The sequence below is a fragment of the Mobula birostris genome, chromosome 6, assembly GCF_030028105.1.
Source record: "Mobula birostris isolate sMobBir1 chromosome 6, sMobBir1.hap1, whole genome shotgun sequence".
NCBI lineage: Eukaryota > Metazoa > Chordata > Chondrichthyes > Myliobatiformes > Myliobatidae > Mobula > Mobula birostris.
The window spans coordinates 179,497,490-179,517,870 of record NC_092375.1 but is presented as its reverse complement, the minus strand read 5'-3'; the positions used below and the strand labels follow the sequence as shown (position 1 = coordinate 179,517,870).

The 20,381-nt window shown below is 37.8% G+C and overlaps 1 protein-coding gene across 12 annotated transcripts in view; it reads left to right on the top strand.

The window, feature by feature from the left end:
* Positions 1 to 8,191: 8,191 nt before the first annotated feature.
* baz2ba (bromodomain adjacent to zinc finger domain, 2Ba) overlaps positions 8,192 to 20,381 on the top strand; it is a 252,745-nt gene continuing 240,555 nt past the window's right edge. For 10 of the 12 annotated variants that reach the window (XM_072261994.1, XM_072261996.1, XM_072262004.1 and 7 more), the window contains exon 1: positions 8,194 to 8,407. The gene's annotated coding sequence lies outside the window, so the exon portion shown is untranslated. Of the gene's footprint in view, positions 8,408 to 8,449; positions 8,541 to 20,381 lie in introns of those variants that run through there. The other 2 variants (XM_072262005.1, XM_072261997.1) reach the window with 2 other exon arrangements.

Genomic DNA, 20,381 nt, shown 5'->3' with positions numbered 1-20,381 from the left:
TGTGGGAGGAGCCACTGTCAGCAGAGGGGCGTGTCCAGACAGGTAACCCAGTTAGAACATATATATATGGTTACCATAATTACATAGATGTGAAAACCCACTTAGTGCTGAAAAAAGAGACTTCAGCTATCCAAATGTTAGGTGGAATGGTGAAAATAAGGGGGAAAAGCAGATACTTTTGAAATTGCGTTTGAGCAACTTCGCTTGTTCGTAATGTTTCCAGCCCAATAAGGAAGGAGGCCTTCTTGGATTTGGCTCTGGGGAAGGAGCAGATATCAGTGGAGCAGTGATTATGGCATCATAAAATTTACAATAGCAATGGAAAAGGATGAGGATTCAGAACGTGGAAATAAGGTGGAAAAGAACCAGTTTCAATGGAATAGCTAAGTTGGAGTGTCTGATTCAGTACAGTCAGCATGGTTTTGTGCTTGGGAAGAGTGTCTGGAAAATATTTTGGAGTTCTTTGAAGAGGCAACCATGAGGATAGATAGGGTAGTGGATGTAGTCTGTATGAGATTCTGCAGGGCCTTTGACAAGGTCTCTCATGGTAGTCCACTCAGCCAGCTCCATCATGGGCACTAGCCTCCCCAGCATCAAAGATGTCTTCAAAAGGAGATACCTCCAGAAGGCAGAAAGCATCATTAAGGGCCCTAACACCCAGGGCAAGCCTCCTTCTCATGACTACCATCAGTGAGGAGGTACAAGAGCCACCAATGCTCATGAAATGAAAATCCTACAAAAGGTAGTGGATACAGCCCAGGCCATCACCCCCACCCCCCCCACCACACCATTGAACACAACTACATGAATCACTGTTGCGTTAAAGCAGCATCTATCACCAGGGAACCCTGCTCTCTTCTTGCTGCTGCCATCAAGAAGAAGGTACAGGAGCTTCAGGACACACATCACCAGTTTCAGAAACAGTTACTACCCTTCAGCTATCCGCCTCGAATCAAAAGGGGATAATTTCACTCAACTTCACTTGCCCCATCATTGAAATGTTCCTACAACCAATGGACTCACTTTCAAGCACTCTTCAGCTCAGGTTCTCCATATTTGTTGCTTGCTTGCTTATTTATTTATCTTTCTAGAAATTTATTTATTTATTTTTGTATTTGCAGTTTGGTGTCTTCTGAACTCTGGTTGAACACCCAAGCTGGGCGGTCTTTCATTGATTCTGTTATGGTTATTATTTTATAGATTAATTGAGTACACCCACAGGAAAATGAATCCCAGGGTTGTACTGTATATGGTGACTCATATGTACTTCAATAATAAACCTACTTTGACCTTTGAAGACACACACTCAGAGCTTTACGAACAGCTTCCCCTCTGATATCAAATTTATGAACAGTCCATGAACCCATGTACACAATCACATTATTTGGCTCTCTTTTTGCACTTTTTAATTTTTTTATATCTCTTATTGTAACTTACAATATTTCATTGTATTCCTGCCACAATAAATTTCATGACATACATGCGTCAGCGATAATAAACCTGATTCTGAAATTTAGGTTACTTGGAATCCACAGGGAGGTAGTGGATTGGACTCAAAACTGAGTCAGTGGTAGGATGCAAAATGTGATAGTCAAGGGTTGCCTCTAAGACTGGAGGCTTGTGTCAAGTGATGTGCCACAGGGTCAGTGCCAAGATCTTTGGTTTCTAATTTATATAAATGATTTGGATGTGAATGTACAAGGCTTGCTTAGTAAGTTTATGGATGATGCTAAAATAGATGGTGGTGTAGATGGTTTAGAAGAACGGAAGGCCTCCGGGGAGTATTGTGGAACCGAAAGTCGTAGGAGTGTAAATGTATAGTTCATTGAAAGCTGCATCACAGGTAGATAGGGTGGTAAGGAAGGCATTTGGCATGCAGGCTTTTATCCAGTAGGGCATTCAGTATAGGAGATGGGAATCTGTGATACAGTTATGTTGATGAGGCCATACTTAGAGTATTGTCTACAGTTTTGGTCACTCCATTATAAGGAAGATATTGTTGGATAACCAAAGAGACAGAGAATAAAAGGTGTGGTCTGAGGTATAAACAAATAGGTCAGATTGATGTGTAAGAATCGGGCTGTTTATACAAAGTTCAGAGTCACAGTGAAAATGAAAGTAAGATATGCATAAAGAGTAAATGAGGAAAGACTGGTGGAAAAGGTATCTTCTATCGGCATCTAGCAGAGTAATGAGAGGTAGATGTGATGAGAGCCCAAACAGGATATCTGTTCTTGAAGGCAGAGGTTATCTCTGCAAAGGAGTGTTTAATTCTGATGCCGAACGAGTTAAAAATTCTTGAAGAACAGACTTTAGGAAGGCTAGTTCCATTTGAAGTGGATAAATAATCCAGACCTGATGGGATGTATTGTGGGCTTCTGATGGAAGTAAGAGTGAAAATTCTAGAGGTGTTGGCTGTAAGACGAGTCTCAACCCAAAATATTGATTGTCCATTCCCCTCCACTGATGCTGCCAGGGCCACCAAGTTCCTTCAGCATTTTGTTGCATAATAATTTATATGTTTGTTGATACGCAGTGGACCCAAGGCCTACAGACTTATAAATTATACATCTTTGATGAAAAAAAGGGTGCCGAGATAATTCAGAAATGACAAGTTTTAACACTAAAACTTCTACAGATGTACCCATGGAGAGCATTCTGACAGACTGCATCACTGTCCAGTATGGAAGGGGGTGGTGTTAAAGATCGAAGGAAGCCACAGAAAGTTGAAAAATTAGTCAGCTCCATCTTAGGTACTAGCCTTCATAGTATCCAAGACATCTTCAAGGAGCAATGCCTCAGAAAGTGGCATCCATTATTAAGGACCCCCATAACCCAGGACATGCCCTCTTCTTATAATTACCTTCAGGAAGGAGATACAGAAGCCTGAATGCACACAGTCAGAGTACCCTCTGCCATCCAGTTCCAAAATGGACATTGAACCCATGAACACTACCTCACGTTTTTTATATTATTTCAGTTTTTGCACTATTTTTAATTTAACTATATACTTACTGTAATTGACTTACTTTTTAGATGATAATACGGACACAGAATTAGAGTCACTTAGATGTGTAGATTGATTAGAGAAAGCCAAAATAGGTTTATTAAAAATTGTGTTACATTTAACTAACTTGAAGCTTTATTGATGAGCTAACAGAGTATGGATGAAAGGCGTGCTGTTAAATAGGTAGTTATAAACTTTCTGAGTGTATTTGATAAAGTACTGCTTTAGTAGGCTTGTCATCAAGATTTAAGCTTGTGGAATAAAACTATCTGTGGCAGCATTAATAGAAATTATATGGTCAATAGTTCTTGGTAAGTTGGAATTTTCTATGCATTTTTCCAGCGTTGTTTTATGTTTTTAACCTGTAGAAAGAATTATAAATTTTACAAATATCTATTGATCAACAAATGAATGTGCATTTGGATTAACTGCTAAAAGATAGTTGAGTTTCTGCCTAAATTACATTATTTTCTCATAATTTAAAATTCCATAATCGTCCAAATATTTATTTTCTTTAAAAGGTAAGAATTAAGAGTGGAACTTCAAATGTGCTCTGGCAATTATTAAGATCACAGCTGGTCTTCTTCCTCAATACCATTGTTTTATGCAATATCCCCAGATGCCCTGATTCCCTAAATACTGAGAAATCTAATGATCTCCATTTTGAATTAACACAATGATTGAGTCTCTTTTCCCCTCTAGGAATGAGAATGTCAAAGATTCATGATCATCTGAAGAAATTTCTTCTTATTGTAATCCTGATAAGGTGACTCTTGTTTCCGGGCTCCTTAGTGAGTGGAAACAACTTCTTTGTATTAATTTTGTTGAGCTTTTTGTAACTTTCATTTAGATCAACTCTCATCCTATTTGTTAATCTTTATATACATACACTTATATGTTTTTCTCTTTATATCTCCCCCACCCTAATTCCTTTCTGCTGGTTCATGGGCACATCCTTAATGTGACCAATCTTTTCCTATGATTTAAGTACGTTTATACTGAACATTTCATTTTTGTTATGTCCTTTCATGGTTTCTGATGAACACTGCAACCCTGCTGTGATTTTCCCCTTTCAATATCATATGAAAGTACATTACTGCCAGCAATACTTAGTGCCAATCCATCTGCAGCTAGACTTCGGTTATCTGTTTTCATCTGACTCTTCACTTTGAACACATCACATTTTCCTGATGCACTGAATATTGCAATAGAGACACATTTTGTTTTTCACTACCTCTGCATTTTTAAATAAGATATGGAATCATTCTCTATATCTAATTGTTTTTCTAACGTATTTATGCTTCACCTGTTTTACACACTTTTGTCCTTTGTACGTCCAGTAGCATTAGATTACTATTATATCCATAGGAATTCGCGCCATTCCCCCTTCCAGCTAGCAACTGCTGTCCACTGTTAAAAGTCATTTCCACAGTTCTAGGTCAAAGGTCAAAGATTCATTTTATTATTGAAGCATGTATGCAGAATACAACTCTGAAACTTGTCTTCTGCAGATAACCATAGAATACAGAAAACCATAAAGTAGTTGAGAGACATCAATGCCCCCCACATGAAAAGGAAAAGAAACAAAAACTTGCAAACCCCAAACACCCCCAACCCTTCCCTTGCACAAAAACTAACAGATCACCTAACCCCCCCAAATTTAATCACTACAATATGAATTTTGTCTAAATAAATTAAGATACTGAACTTTGAAGGAGGAAGCATGAAAGTGTATGCAATAAAATAGGTATCATTAGATAAATAAGAAAAAAAAAACAAATCTAGTTAGAGAACATTTACCGAAACTATGGAGACAACATTAATGAAGGTGAAATAAAAACAGGAAAAGAAATACTTAGCAGGTCTGGTAACATCTGTGGAAAGAAAAACAAAGTTCTAAGCCGACGAACTTTCTTATGGATGGTAATAGTGCTGAATCAAATGTTTTAAAGCTGTTACAAGGCAAAGAAATGACAAAGTCTGTAAAATTTATTGAGACAAATGGAAAATAATTTTAGTCACCTTGTTATCAAAACAAAATTGAAGGTCATTTGAAAAATAATTAAGCAAGGATTATTTGGGATTTTATTTTAAGACATGAAGAACTCAACATTACTTTTTTAGAGAAATAAATGAAAGACATCATGTCTATATTTGAAAATGAGAGTTTGGATCATGTAAAATATAAGCAGATCATATTTCTGATACTGATCTGAGAGGTAAAGGACACAAAAACTAAATTAGGTCTGAAAGAGATTCTGTGGAAGAAAGTTAAATTTGTGTTAATTACAACAGTTAATTGTATGGATAAATGTTTAGTTTGAAGATTAAATTTAGAGTAATGGAAACAGTGAAATTCTGCTCCATTGTGCTATTGGTAGAGGCACACACTGAGTATAGTGTTAAAGACTATTAGAGTCAAAGCATCTAATTTGGGCTTGGTTCAAGTTTCCCAATGGTGATGCCTTGAGGGCACGGGGGACTTGCTTTGCCTCATGCTGTAGCCCTATTTCAGAATGAATTTAGGACTGGTATTCAGATATTTGAAAATTCTGCTGTGTTATGTACTTTGAGGGAGAGTTTAAAAATTGGAGCAAAACTACATTTGCAATTGCATGAAAATGGGAAATAGTTGTACAAACTAAAATTAGACTGACATTTTGGTAAGGCTGGTCCTCATTTCTGCTGCTTTGGATTCTTGGCAAAAAAATCTATTACCTCCTTTATATTCAATGTTATGGGTTAGTTCCTACTTTGTTGTATGACTGCACCTTTAAAAAATGTTGCAGAGGCAACGTATTACAAATGTATAAAGCCTATATTCATTTACTCTCTCCTGTTTTTTTTTATTTTCTGAAGATACTGATGAAAGCTAGCAGTAATAGTTGTATAGCTAGCAGGCACTCTCATTCAAGGCAGGCGTAAACCTTATTTATAAATGTCAGTGTGATGTTACATCATGGAGAAATAATCCTGTACTCACAAGATATCCATAACCATATACTGTGGAAGTAAAATGTGTTCCCTGGTTGATTTTTACTCCCTAACTTGGCATTAACTGTTGGATAAAGATGCCACACCATTATGGAAGCCCAAATAATATTCCCTTGTAGCCTTTTGTTTCCTTAGAATATTTATACAATTATACCTACATATCACTAATAGTAAATGGATTGAAAATATCGTTTTGTAATTATACAACATATTTTGTTGAATTGAACCGCACATAAACTGATTTGATATGGATTTTTTGTGAATAATTGTAAGAGAATGATATTTGATTTGGAAAAGGACATCAATGGTACACAAATTAACTCATTTACTTCAACATATCCCTGTAAACATATATATACACACACAGTACTGTGCAAAAGTCTTAGGCATATGTAAAAAATCCATAAACAAAGATGCTTTCAAGATAATGAAATGAAAAGTTTCTAAATATCAAAAAATTATTATAAAGAGCAGTAAACAGTAAAAAAACTAAACCAAATCAATATTTGGTATGACCTTTAATACTGCATCAATTCTCTTAGGTACACTGTCGAGCAGTTTGATAAGAAAACCAGCTGGTAGGTTGTTCAAAGCATCATTTAGAACACTTCTTCTGCAGACTTTGGCTGTTTCTTGCTTCTGTGTATCCAGGTAATTTCATATAGGCTTGATGATGTTGGGATCAGGGCTGTGTGGAGGCCATATAATCTGAAACCATATTAAAAATCTAGGGTGCCTAAGACTTTTGCACAGTACTGTGTGTGTATGTAACTTGAATTATATAATAAAATTAGTTGCTTTTGCAAGGTATAAAATTTATTACATTGCAAAAATAGAATAGTTTTGATTAATTAAAAATTAGTCTTGATTATTCCTGATGTAATCATAGCCCACTTGTTACTTTTCACAAGTAGTCCTGCGAGAACCTTCATAAAATATAATTGTCATATGCAACATTTTACAAACATTTGTACATTTACATTTTCTGACCAAACAGAATAGAAGTTATATTGACTCTACCTTGTTTTTAAACTAGCATTGTCCAGAGTAATATATTTCTGATGATAATACTTTGCCCAAAGTTGCCATTGTAGCACAAAATACTAACATTACAATTCTACGATTTAATGTTAAAATACATATAGAAGTTTTGTTTACTACTTGAACTTTATGCTTTTAACATCCACTAATACCTTCCATCAAATACTTATATTCTGTTAATACAATACATATAATCAATTATTTTATGTATTCAAATAATTGAATTCGGATTTGTTTTGTTCCTGCAAATGTTACTCAAGTAATGGTCACTGATGTCGCTTCCCATATTGCACGAACCTACTTGATTTGCGAGCATAAGCCGGATATGTTAAAATAAACAGTAGTCCAACATACTCTGTACAGCAATGACATGATTTGATTAATGTAAATGAAAGTTGTTCATTAAAAATTATTAATCCAATAATTAAGTAAAAACATTTACAAGTCATGGGGGTCCACAAGAATTCCATCTTTCTAATGGCAAAGAAGACGATTTGAATTCCGTTCAAGTTAAATGTTTTGTTTTCTAGTTTTGATAAAATTACTACCCGTTATACGGAAGCGATCAAATTTGTATTCCCGGAATGTAGCAGTGAAAAATCAATAACTGCAAGCACAGCGCAGCTGTCTACTGCAGATCCTTCGGTCAGTTATTATCAAAATAATTAATACCGAATAACTAATTGAACACTTCGTTTATTTTACAGAAGAATGTTCTTCCAACATTTTTAAATGTTACCCCATCTGCCGCAAAATGATTGTAAAGATTTCCACACAAGATGTTTTCTTAAGACTCACGATTTGAATAGTTATATTCCACATCTTTCCTGTGTGTGCGTGCATGGATTGCAATCACTTATGTTACAAATGACCGCGGTAAAGCTGAGCTGACATTCGCATCGCCTGCAAAAAAAGGGATGAGAAGCTTTTATAATGAATTACTCGGCTGTGCATTTCTCACGTGCCCACAATCTAGTATATAATCCTTAAGCATCAAGAAGTGTATTTTAAAAGCGATCTTGCCGTTGATCGAACCGACAAAAGGAGAACTATAATGTACTAATTTTTGCTGCCGCTAGCTGATAGCTGTTGGTTTCATTTAGGAAAATGTTTCTTGTAGCAGTAAGTTTCATTGTTTGAGCCATGCCTGACGTCACCAGTTCGTGAACCACATGCATTGAAGCTGAAAAAGTCTCGGTCTCCCTCACAGCTTCTGGTGAATTAACGAATTCTCCCCTTTCTCCTCCCGCCTCAATTAAAAAAAAAGTTTCGAAACGAAAACAAGAACGTTAAGAAATAATTCTACCATCTGTCCTCTAACTCTCGACGTATCCGGAAGGGAAGTCGATGACATCTGCGAGCTAGGTGAGTTGCATTTTCTTTCTGAAAAAAACACATAAACACCAAGTGGGGGGGAAACTGGAATATTAGAGAGGGGGCAAATCGTTGAAAGAGCGGGGCCTCAGAAGCTCTCGGGTTGCTCGGTAACGTCCAGCCGGTGAGGCTGAGTCTTGTTCGCTCTTCACTTTGTGTCTCTAACCGTCTCTGTCTTACATGTCGCTTTAATTAGATCCTTTTGTAACTGCGAGCTCACTGGAGAAGGACTTTTCCCTTTAAACACCTCAACGGGCAGATTTTAAAAAAAAACAAATCGTACCATTTCCACTGAATTTCTGTCAATCGCGTTATGGTGTGTGTGTTTGCCTTCTGATTTATTTCTGAGAGCGGGCGCTTTGTGTTCCGCTCGCACCCAGTTTACCGTCCACTTTCTCTCCGGTAGTTTATTTTTCAAACCGGGGGAGGGGGGAGAAAACAAAACACAAACGGACGCGCCGCGGAGCTCGATCGCGGCCGGCGGCCTGTCCCCGGGCCTGGACGGGCAGGTGGGCAACTGGCCGGGCGCTGAGGCCGAAAGCAGAGCCCCGGGCCGAGCTGGTGCGGACAAGACGCTGGCGGAGCCCGTGACTCGGGGTGGGTGGGTGGGTGGGGTGGGGTGTGGGGGGGGGGTACCGTGCGTGTGGTGGTGGTGGTGTGAACCAGGCCCCCCTCTCAACACTCCCCCCTCTTCCCTCCCTCCACCTCCACCTCCACCTCCACCTCCTCCTCCTCCTCCTCCTCCTCCTCCTCCCTTTGACAGTCCGGCCGCCAGGCGAGTTGGGCCGGGCTAAACGACACGGCCTCGGTGTCACCCAGCACAGCTGCGTCCCGTCCTCTCCGCCAGCTTCGGGCACACAAACACCGCCACGATTCATTCAGATCAATTAGGCGATAACTCTTATTAAAATCAATCTGGCTGCTTCCCCCCAAGGTTACGTGCCCGTGTCCGGCCGCTCTGCTCTCTTCCCCCTGCCGCTCCATCTCTGCCCCACTCCCCTCCCTCTATCTTCGCTGCTTCCTTATTCAGGCCGGCTGCAGGCGAGTTGTTGAAATTTATCCCTTTGTGTATATTACAATATCCTCCATTTTTCTTTTCAAAACAACAACCCTTCGCCATCTTGGGTAATGTTTTTTAAAAGCCTTTTGTTTGGAGGAAGACTTTTTTTAAAAAAAAATAAAGACAACCTAAAGTTAGGAATCGTTTCGGGGTCAGTGACGTCATATAAAGTTTTAGTGAAATTTACTAAGTCTTGTGTTTATGGTTGTTTGTTCCTTGTCCTATTCTTGAAAAGGACTTTGTTTCTTTCAACTTCTGGTTGTTGCAAGCATTTTAAAAACGAAACTGTAGAAACTTCAGATAAGCTTTATTAGGGCTGGACTTGCCAATATCAAACCCAGTCGTAAAATTGGGCAATTTATGCGCCGAGAATGATGCTGCTTCTTCGCCAACAGTATACTTCTGGTTTGTTTTTATGTGAAGGAAAACAACTTCAACAGTGGTACTTGAGGAGTTAGCATAAATATATGAATATGTTTATGAAATGAACAGGGAATGAATATTGGAGTGTCAGCACTTCATACTGAATGTATTATAGACACCCTTGCAAATGTGCAATAAATGCTGACATTTTATTTCGTTTAGTATGGGAAGCGTTTTCTAAATTGCCCACTGAGGTACGAATCTCGAATAAAAAGGAACAGTCGAATTGTGGACGTATCTATAAATACAGTATGCTTGTGAACGGATTCCCACTTTTCCTAGAACAATATTGATTCTTATAATCCTATTTATATTTCTTCAGAACAAAGTCGTTTTGGAAATGCGTATTCCTTGTATAAAGTTGCATGAAATGTAGATTCGTACCATCCATAATTTTAAAACATCCGTAGTACCTTCAGATGATGCCTTCATCTCCATTTTTTGATTTGTATTAATCTTGGAGTACTACATGTAACTTTTTAATTATAGTGCTTATTTTAACATGATTGGCAGTGAACACAAACCTGTTTCTAAGATCTGAATTTGTTTTAAAATTAAACTTATTACTAACTATATCCACGTGTTAGATTTGTGCAAGTTTTTATATACACCTAGGAACAATAGATTGCAGCTTTTCATTGTACAAAGTTCTGTCGGTATCTTGACAGAAAGTAGAAAAAAATAAAGTTGGAATGCCAGCCAGAGTCGTCAGTATTCTAACTTGAAAATGCTGTCAAGGCTTTTAAGTGGTTTTGTGGTTTGTGAGCTGCCATTTTTTTAAGTGTTTGTAGTGGGCAAATTTTGAAGACGTGGAGGATTCTCTCTTATTGTGAATATATGTAATTAATATTCTGAGAAAAGGATGCAGTGTAACGGGATACTTCGAATATTAGTAGCAAACCCACTCCTATCTTAGGGTTAATTTTTTTTTGGAAATGCAAAAGCCCAAACAGCAGATGGCTTTAAATTATACATGCAACAAAAGCCTGCTAGATTTGGCAGATTAAGCAGGGGAGATAAGCTGATCAAAGAAAAACAAAATATTGGTGCATCATGATTGCATTTCTTTTGCAAAGTTGCTTGAAATGCTGCATTTTTATTATTGTTGGATTCCCCCCTTTTGTAGTAGTGATACTAATTTGTGTGAGATTTAGGATATATGTACAGGTTTCCTTATTGCCATTGGGATCTAGCATTTTTGGTGTTGAAAACCAATAAGTAAAAAAATCCAGATTTATAGGATTAGGTTATTGAAGCAGAACCTTTTTAAAAGAGAGTAATGCGGACACTTATTTTAAACAAAATATTAAATAATGATGTGAACTTTGCAGCTGAAATGCAGTGTGCTTCTGATTTTATTCCATAAAGGTTCCACACCTCTGCTTAAAAGAAAAAATATCAAAGCTAACCTTCTTTTGCTACGGTAACACCAGTTGGCATCAATTATCATTTTGTCCCAAGAACAAAAGTGAATCCTGAAATAAAATTGCATTGTAAACCAAATAAGCACAATATATCTGCAGGTGTTTGAAACATTTAGTATTTGTCATCTTAAAACTTAAGATAAAACATTTTGTTGGTTATTGAGTATTGTGTTTGATTACTTATTTTCTAAAATAAAGCAATATTAATGTGCATTAAGGCAGTCTACAATCAGCTTAATGCCAGCCATCAGAAATATTTGCCTGAAAGTTGGTTGTAGTGTTAACGATATTATAGGTAAATCACTTTTTTGTTGTTAAAATATGTTAATGCACTTAAAACAAAAAAATACAAAGCTGTGCTTGTATTTCTTTAGCTGTTTTTTGTTATGTCAGATGAAATATGAAGGAGCAGATGTTTTGCCAAACATCCTGATGTGCTCATTTCCTTATGGGAGTGTATGACTTTTTCTTCTGATGCATTGAGTTGACAGCTGCTTGATTTCATGGAGCTGCTAAGAACCCATTAGTGGTGTCATTGAATTGAAACCGAGCAGTCACTCCCAGCTTGAATTGTAATTCCAAATGTCTTCAATTGTTGTATATCTGCAACACCAGAGATTTTAATATTACTATTTGATGAGGTTTGTTCCCTGCATGCTTGTTTTGCATTGCCGATGTAAGGAATAAACATGGGCTTGCACTGTTTAATGATATTTTGTTTTATGGAAATTTTACAGGAGCACTTCATTACTGTAAAGTCCATGAAGCTAATAATTCAGGTGTTAATAATTCCGTGATAATTTATTAAGTATCCAGGCAACCTGTCACGAGTACTCATGAGTATTTTGTACCAGAAATAATTAAATTAGTTCATTTTTAGAAGTTCCTACTCTGGTTTAACAAAAACAAATCTCTGGGCCCAAATCATCCCAAGGAATATTGAGTGGAAGCTATTTGGTCAGTTTATTGAGTGTATGCCTAGGTTGTCAATTGAAGTGGTCACTGTATGATGTCTGCCATCAAAAAAACTATTTTAGTTGTAGAGACTTTGAAGATATTGCTGGAATTCTAGTTGATCAATTTTGTTTCTGGAATTATTAAGCAAACTTTCTTAATTTATGAATCGGAAACTACTGCCTCTCGTGCTTTTATGAATGTTTCCTTGCTTTAAAAGTGTGAGGCTTTGGGTCTCTTTCTATGTTAACAAGTAGTTGTTAAAATGTTCTTGATTATGCCTTAACTGTGCATCGTGGGCTGAATGGCCTGTTCTCATGCTGCAATGTTCTGTTGTGCATCATCCAGGTATTGTGAAGGATTGTATTAACAGAACGTTTTGTGATCTTGCATTCAGTAATTCTTGATTTGAAAATTCCTGCTATATTTTAGCATTGTGTTTAAGGCAGTATGTGTACACAGGTTGTTTTCTGACCCCTCCCTTTGAATTGTACGATGATGTAATTAGACTCTGTTCACTGATTATAAGTGTGCTGTATCTTTTCATCTTGATTTTTTTTAGAGGTCTTTTTGGATCTGTTTTGAACTTTAATCTAATCCACTTTTTATTCTCTTTAATGTACTTTTATTTTCATTCCCAAAATGCTGGAGAAACTGAGTTCTTGGATTTCCTGAATCTGCAGATTTTCCTTTGTGTTTTTGTTCATTCCTTTGACTTCCGTCCTGATTTCTTGTGCTTTCATTGTTCATTCTTGGATTTTTTTTTTCTTGGACCTTCAGTCCTTATATTTATCAGTGGATGATCATACTTTGCCTTGCTGTTAATGCTGACTCCTGTGTCCTGCTATGAAGATTTACTTATCTGTTAAGTTGTGGTAGAACAAAAGAGAATGATCTGTTCTGTGTTTCTTTGTAATAATGTGGAGGTTATATTTAGTAGATATAAAAATGTAGATACTTGATAAAGTTGAAACTTGTTATCAAACTTTCAATAATGGGAATCAGTTCTGAAATTTGTGTATTTCAGTCTGGGTATTTCTTTATTTATTGAAATAGTGCAGAACAGGTCCTTCTGGCCCTTTCGAGCCGTGCTACCCAGCAATTCCCGGGTTAACCCGGACCTAATCATGGGAAAATGACCAACTAACCTACCAACTGGTACGCCTTTGGACTGTGGGAGGAAACTAGAGTACCTCGGGGAGAATGTACAAACTTCTTTCGGGCAGAGTGGGTAATTGAACCCAGGTTGCCTGTACTGTAAGGCACTGTGCTAACCATCACACTATTGTGCCTGCTTACTTACAGCTGTTGTAAACTTAGCAAGTTGATATATTCTACCTGAAGTATATGTTGTAAATTTAATCATTTCATTAAGAAATGAATGAAAAAATAAAATTATGACAAAGTGAAATCTTATTGAACTAAATGGAAATTAAAACTTCATAGTCCAGTCTTACAATTAACATGACTTTAACTTTGTAAATTAAAATCGTAGAAGCATTTGCATGCTGACAGTTCTTTCACAGATTTACCAAGATTTACACAAGCTTCTCTATTTTTGTGCAATTTCATTTTCATTTTAGTTCCAACAAGGTTCGTGGGTGCATTTTTGATCGTTCAGAATTATAGAAGTTGGATCCTCTTTCTGTAGTTTAGCTTGAAGGCTAAATTTTAAACCAATTTTTAAAAATTTTTTTTGTTGATGAGCTGCTGGTAATTAAGACCGTGACAAAGAGGAATTGTACCTCAAATAGTAAATAGATAATTTGATGGACATCTTCATTTGTTGACTCTTCCCTGCAATGTGGGCAGTAATCAGTAGCAGCTTGAATAATAGGCCCATGGCTTATTATATTTTTTCTTTGCACTTGCTACATTTCTTCAGTGGCATGTAACTGTCCTTGAATCTTCTGCAGAGAGATGCAAAATCAAACAGGTCAGCATTTTTTTTTGTTGGTACTCTCACTGATCAGAATTTTGAAACAAAGGAAATGTCCAGAAAGCAGCTGCAGTAAAAAAAATTACCAGCATTTAATCATTGCCATTTTAACTGCCAAATGAAAAAGTGTCCTTCAGCACAATATTTCTAATAACAAGCTTGATATTAATAAGTAGCACTAAATGTTGAGTTGCAATTTGAGGGTGTTAAAACATAAAACTGCTTAATTATAATAAGAAATGAAGATGAAAAGATCCAAATGTGTAGGATCATTGCACTGATCATACATAGTAGACCAAGTATACCACCCTTGATGAGAGGCATCAGTATAATTATTGAGGTGGTATTTTTATGAAGGAGATAATTATGTTTTTACCCTGTTTTTCTGTTCTTGGGCTCTCCACAGCAGATACTCGTTAATCACGAGAGCATTATTCCTGGTGAGGGCAGAGAGGTTCATCAAATTGGTAGTTGGTTTAGTGTTAAGAACTGTGCTGAAGCTCTTAAAGGAAGGGCATAAATAAATCTGGGGTCTTTGTATGCAAACCCTAGAGGTTAATACTGTATAATTCAATGTCCTTTCTCTGTTTTCTATGATTGATGTTTTTTTTAAGGATTTGAAGCTTGATGCAAGTCTTCCAGTAGGTCATGAATGACACCTTCTGATTGGTCAAATTTCAGTGTGCAGGGGGAGGGGAGGCCTTGAGTATGCTGCAGAGATTGCTGATTTTCCCTGAGATCATTGTCATATTGCCTGTGCAGTTATAAGAACATCGGAATGATTGACGTCTCCTACTGTGATAATAGAGGCCGGTATTTCAAATGCCAGTAGTTTTGCCTGTTTGTTCTTCAGATTAATGCTGTTTGCACTTTTAACACGGCTAGCATGTTTTACATGAATGAACTACTGTAGAAATAATACTGAGATTTGCCTGTTGGAGGAGAGGTTGCCTCAATAATTTACGGCAGTGATGGCAAGCATACTTCCATTTGCAGATTTCATAAGGCTTGCACATCAAAACTGCATTGGGTAGCAATAGTTCCTATTGATCTTCTTCATTTAAGAATCTGGTCACTTCTGTCACATAGTCTTTCATTAGTGCTGTGCTTTCAGCATGGCTTCAGTTTTGAATTAATAATGTAGATTAAATTCATAAAATGGTGAGATATAGATCAGTGATTCAAACTGTACAGTTGGTAGTACATAGAAGCATGCTAAAGCTAAGATTATTTAAGCATTCCACCATGCTTTTTGTTTCATTAGGACAGTGGTGAAGTATTCTTTTTGAAATAGAGAAAATATTGGAAATATTCAGTAGGTCAGGTAGCATATTATTCTGATGAAAGAAAATCGACTGCTTTTTCCACAGGTGCTATTTCTTGTCTTTTTCTGCTATTTTTTAAAGAATTCCAACAGCTGCTGTACTTGGGAAAAGTGGCTTTTCTTATACTTTAGTTACCTTTTTAAAATCTGCTTGGTTTAAGCTGATTTAATACACATACAATGTAAATAGTGATGATGAGTGATCTAGTTTTTCTATCAACAAGCATTATCGGAAGCAGGAAACATTTCTTTATCACCAGTTTTTAAATTTAGCTGTATATTTGACAGACTTGTTGCCATGGAGCAATCAGCTATTGCCCTCCAAGGACGTAGTTTTGTGAATCATTTTGCTTTGGACAATGAATTTTGCTTCTTTTCTCCTCACCTTCATAGTCCATCCAAAAGAAAAAAATTACACTAACTGCTTCCATCATGAAAATCAATGGTGAAAACTGGGGCACAGAGTTGAAGGCTTGCTGATAAACTTATTGCAATTGTTAGACTGAAATCCGTGACTTATTTTGCTTGGATCAGGATGTGGAAGTTACTGTCTTTACTGAAGACTTGAAAATATTTTGAACAATTTTGCACTTGTAGCAGAATGCACTGAACAAGTGCATAAACCTACCTTCATAGTGATCGTGCCTCACCTGCAATGCACAATTTGAGAATTTATCTAGCACTTCCATTGTTGCAGAGTAATATTGTAATAGCTATTGTTATTTACATTTGAGATGGTGATAATGAACCATCTTTTTCAGTAGATGTCATGGTGAAAAGACTTGGAGTTTTTGTGTTGTGCCCTTGCAATAATAAAAGGGTGGTAGTGATATAATTCTGTGTCATGCTAGCATATAAATTGGGGTTATTCAACAGCTGTGTATTTCTCCTCTGATGGCAGTAGGACCAGCTTTTTGCTGCCAGTCGCTAGGGAGGAGGAAGCTCTACCAACGTTTGAACATACTAGGGTGATGTGTTGGGTGAGGTTGGGGGTGGGGGAGATCCTTTACATGCACAGACTGAAATTAAGCTGGTGTGCCCACAGTGTACTGGGGTTGGCCAGATCTCCTGCGGCTATGGTGCTGTGTTCCTACACCAGTCAGGATAGTGATCCCTCACTGTAGCTTTCCTTTTCTCCCTTTGTCCCTCCTTCCTTTTCCAGGTCAGAATCGATGACTGAGTGGCCTAATTCTACTCCTGCATTGTACGGTCTTCTATGTGTCTGGTGTCCATGTTCTTTTAGTGAGTTCAGGTGATTGAGTTGCTGTAAAATGTCTTGTGTACGTATATCTATTATTTTGTTGTGGAAGGAATAATTGAGTATGTTTATAGGGAATGCTAATCAAGTTGACAACTTAATTGTGTAAAGCTCTTAAGCTGTTGGAGCTGAATTTACCTTGGTGGCACAGTAGCATAGTGGTTAGCACAACGCTTTACAGTACGGGCAACTTAGGTTAATTTCCCGCCGCTGTCTGTACGTTCTCCCCATGACCCTGTGGATTTCCTCTAGGGACTCCCGTTTCCTCCCACATTCCAAAGACATACCGCTTGGTAGGCTAATTGGTCATTGTAAATTGTCCCGTGATTAGGCTAGGATTAAATCGTGGGATGGCTGGGCAGTGCAGTCCGAAGAGCTGGAAGGACAGGGTCTTTTCTGCGCTGTATCTGAATAAATGGATAAGTAGACTTGTATAGCACATTGCTGTGCTCCTCAAATGTAAGTGGTAGCAGATCTTCGGGGAGTTAAATGAGGAATCTTGCACTTCCTTTCGACAACACCCCACCCCCACCCCCAAAGGCACTAGTTCACTTTGATTTCTATTTGTTGAAGGCTTTGATATGGATGGGGGAATTTGCCAGAAGTAATATTTTTGTGTTACAAGTGGAGGTGATTGGACTCTCAATATTAAACCATGCTTTGGATTAAACCATCAAATGTGAGGGAAGAATATTTGTTAAACTCCAGTGTTGTTCCTTTTGAATTATTTGCTCTTCACCTTCACTCACTGCAGATCACTCCTTGATTCTGTAATATTTACTGCCGTCCATGGAGATAACTGGCATAGATTTTGTTTTGATTCAGTTTGGTTATGAATTTTTGAAATGGTAGAGTGTCATAATGAATATTTAGAATGTGGAACATGGCTCAGGGCCAGGCCATTTGGCCCACAATGTCTGTGCTGAATTAAACTAATCCTCTTCTGTCTGTGCAAGATTCATATTCCTCCACTCCTGCATGTTTAAGACTAGCAGCCTCTTAAATTCTGCTATTGAATCTACTTCCAACTCTTGTTCTGGAACCTGTTCCAGGTACCTACCATGTTCTTATCCTACATATCTCCTGTGAACTTTCCCACTCTCATCTTAAGTGCATATCTTTTACTAATTGACATTTCCACCCCAGCTCTTCCTATCATAATGTTATAAACTTTGATCAGGTCTCTCCTCGGCCTCTAATGCTTCAGAGAAAACAATTATTGTCCAACTTCTCCTTGTAGCGAATGCTCACTAATCCAGGCAGGATCCTGGTAAACCTTTTCTGCATTCCCTCCAAAGTACGTACGTACACACACACACACACACACACACACACACACACACACACACACACACACACACACACACACACACACACACACACACACACACACACACACACACACACACACACACACAATCTCTTGAAAGCCTCTTGTGTATTTGCCTCAACCATCATACCAGGAAATGCATTCCAGGCATCTGCCCCGCAAAAAAAAACTTACCCCTCACATCCTCTTTGAACCTACATCCTCTCACCTTCAATGCATGTCCTCTGGTATCAGTCATTTCTACCCTTTGATCTTTTATGCATGTATCCTACAATGAAAACAGTTTTTAAAAACTGTACATTAAACAAGTATGTGGTTCGAATGGTAAGAATTCTGACATACAGCACACCTGGCCAGTATTTGACTGTAACCAATACTTGACCTAAACTAATATCTCAAAAATAGTTTATTGCTGTTTTAGCACCTACTCTTTCTGTCATCATGCTGCATGCATAATGATCAAAGATTTTCCTTACTTTGCAACAATGGCGTACTTTAAAATTGGTTTCCAGCTTTTTTTTTATGCTATGGACCCCTACCATTAACTGAAGGATCTGTGGACCCCAGGTCGGGAATGCCTGCTTTAAAAGTAATTGTCCCCAAGGTTTGTTTTTGAGATTTTCTTTGTTCAAACTTCAAAGCAAATTTATTATCAATGTTACATGTATGTCGAATTTGAGATTCAATTTCTTGCCGGCATTCATGGTAAATACAAAAATGCACAATAGATTCAGTGGAAAATTGCACATAACAAAGATGGATAAACAACCATTGTGTAAAACCAGAAAAGAAAAATAATAGTAAATATTAAGAACATCAGTTGTAGAGTCATTGAAAGTGAGACCCTAAGTTGTGGAATCATTTCAGTGTTGGCATGAGTGAAATTATCCTCTCTACTTCAGAAGTCAAATTGAGGTGATGGTACCTGAACATGGTGGTGTGGGACTTGAGGCTTCTTTGCTGCCATCAGAAAGGAGGTAGTGAGAAGAGCGTGGCCTGGTTGGTGGGGGTCTGTGACGGATGCTGTTTTCCTGTGATACCGCTCCTTGTAGATGTGCTTAGTGGTGGGGAGGCTTTGCCTGTGATGGACTGCCTGTATCCACTACTTTTTGTTGGCTTTTCCATTCAAGGGCATTGGCATTTCCATACCAGTCCATGATGCAACCAGTCAGTATGCTCTCCATTGTATATCTGTAGAAGTTTTAGATATTAAAAAAAAGTACACAGTGGCATGCAAAAGTTTGGGCACCCGAGGTCAAAATTTCTGTTACTGTGAATAGCTAAGTGAGTAAAAGATGACCTGATTTCCAAAAGGTATAAAGTTAAAGATGACACATTTCTTTAATATTTTAAGCAAGATTACTTTTTTATTTCCATCTTTTTCAATTTTAAAATTACAAAAAGAAAAGGGCCAGAAGCAAAAGTTTGGGCACCCTACATGGTCAAGTACTTAGTAACACCCCCTTTGGCAAGTACCGCAGCTTGTAAGAGCTTTCTGTAGCTAGCTAAGAGTCTTTCTTGTTTGGGGTATTTTTGCCCATTCTTCCTTGCAAAAGGCTTCTAGTTTTGTGAGATTCTTGGGCTATCTTGCATGCACTGCTCTTTTGAGGTCTATCAACAGACTTTCGATGATGTTTAGGTCGGGGGACTGTGAGGGCGATGGCAAAACCTTCAGCTTGCTCCTCGAGGTAGTCCATTGTGGATTTTGAGGTGTATTTAGGTTCATTATCCTGTTGTAGAAGCCATCCTCTTTTCATCTTCGGCTTTTTTACAGATGGTGTGATGTTTACTTCCAGAATTTGCTGGTATTTAATTGAATTCATTCTTCCCTCTACCAGTGAAATGTTTCCTGTGCCACTGGCTGCAACACAAGCCCAAAGCATGATCGATCCACCTCTGTGCTTAACTGTTGGAGAGGTGTTCTTTTCATGAAATTCTGCACCCTTTTTTCTCTAAACATGCCTTTGCTCATTGCGGCCAAAAAGTTCTATTTTAACTTCATCAGTCCACAGGACTTATTTCCTAAATGCACCGGGCTTGTTTAGATGTTCCTTTGCGAACATCTGACGCTGAATTTTGTGGTGAGGACGCAGGAAAGGCTTTCTTCTGATGACTCTTCCATGAAGGTCATATTTGTGCAGGTAGAACGGTGCACGACTACCCCAGAATCTGCTAAATCTTCCTGAAGGTCTTTTGCAGTCAAACGGGGGTTTTGAATTGCCTTTCTAGCAATCCTACGAGCAGTTCTCTCGG